This window comes from Mytilus californianus, unplaced genomic scaffold (genome assembly GCF_021869535.1).
Source record: "Mytilus californianus isolate M0D057914Y unplaced genomic scaffold, xbMytCali1.0.p SCAF_3, whole genome shotgun sequence".
Classification (NCBI taxonomy): Eukaryota; Metazoa; Mollusca; class Bivalvia; order Mytilida; family Mytilidae; genus Mytilus; species Mytilus californianus.
This window is the reverse complement of record NW_026262679.1, coordinates 107128875-107130579: the sequence shown is the minus strand read 5'-3', so window position 1 is coordinate 107130579 and position 1705 is coordinate 107128875. Positions and strand designations below refer to the sequence as shown.

Genomic DNA, 1705 nt, shown 5'->3' with positions numbered 1-1705 from the left:
TATCATGACATTGATATCATATTATTTCTTATTTGAACAGATTTTACAACTGCTGTGATGGTATTTTCAACCTATTGTCAATACGCGACAACGTGTAAGTGTAAAAGATTTCCAAAGAAGACAGTGTTAGAGTTAAGAAAGCCATGCAAACAGAAACCAGCAAAAGAATATTCTAACAACGTAAATTATAATAGATCGATTGCTGATAAAATGGTTGACAGTCTTATCCTTAAAACTGAAAATCTACTCAAAAACTACGTAAGTAAATTCAAATTGTGTTTCAGTTATTAACAGAGGTGTTGATTTTATTTTTATATCATTGATTCTGTTGGGTTGGTTTTGAAAGGTTTCAGTGCTCAATAAAAAATTGAAGAAATGCATGAAAACCCAAATATTCTCTCGATTGTTAGAGTTTAGGGAGGGATGTTGGAGGTTAATTATAGAAATATGCCTACCTGGATTTCCGGTCAAGCATGATTCGTGCTGATTTGGCTAATTAATGAGTCCTAATATTAGTGAACACACGACTCTTGCTGAAGTTAACTAATCAATTTTGAGGGGAACTTTGATAACATGTATTAATGTGAAACGATAATGACATAGAACTATTGAATTTCTATTTTTGTTTTCTTTGGGAAACATGATTGAGCGGAATCCAGTTCTGTTATTTTCCTCGTTCTTATCTAGATAAGCTACATGCGGAAAAATTATTTGATATAAAAAAATGTTTAGTTGGGTTTGATTCCGGTTTCATATTTTTACGGTGTATTTTCTTTCATCGTTTTTTTACTGAAATGAATTCATTATGACATAACATAAACATGAATAATTTTTTTTCAGGACGACCGTCCAGTAACCGCGGTCTCAAAAAACCATCGTTCTTCTAGTCAATCAAAACTTCCAGTATTTAAAAAAGTAAGTAAAGCATATTACATTTTGTGACATAATTACGACAATTATAAAAAGATATAAATCTATTATTAATAATAATAGTTAAAATATTCAGTTTATTCTTGAAACTCTAATGTTGACCCCCAGTATATTGGTATTGGCATTGTAGTCTGTGTGTTGTTGGTTTATTGTCTCGCAGATGTTTACCAAACATTCAATAACATTTGTTCGATGCACGGAATAATACAAATCACAATGAGAAATACATTTAAAAAAAAAACACCTGCGAACTCTAATACGATTTTATGATCATTTTACTATTTGTTTTTTTTTGTATTTTCAGGGGAAAAGATTAAACTCTCTTCAAAAGAATGTTGCAGAAGGTCTGAAAGTTTTCTATTACAGCCTTACTTCAATGGAGTTAAAAGAAGCTAAGTTGAAAAAGTCTCAAAAACAAACTTATGCTAGAGAAATTAGAGTTATGAAAAATGACATACTTTTTGGATTATGTTTATTATCGCCAAAAGTAAAAGTATCAAGAAAGAAATCCTGGTTGACTACATGGAAGAAACTACCCGAATACCAGGCAGAATCAATAAAGAATCTTAATAGCCTCAAAGGTTTTCTTATACAGGTTAAAAAGCACAGTAAAAGCGTGTGGTAAAACACGAATAGAGCATACTAAAATTTTTTCCGAATGATCTCAATATTGCATTTCGATTTATTTACGGATGTTTTGGAATAAAAGTTGTGACATCATCATTTTTGTCTTTAGTGTCAAACAATTGTGTGTAAATGTTTTTATATGTAGTGG

At 30.6% G+C, this 1705-nt stretch overlaps 1 long non-coding RNA gene across 1 annotated transcript; it reads left to right on the top strand.

The window, feature by feature from the left end:
- LOC127735720 (uncharacterized) lies at positions 1–1321 on the top strand. The gene is made up of 3 exons (XR_007998582.1): positions 1–258; positions 841–915; positions 1235–1321. It is a non-coding gene; the product is annotated as an uncharacterized LOC127735720 (long non-coding RNA).
- Positions 1322–1705: the final 384 nt, after the last annotated feature.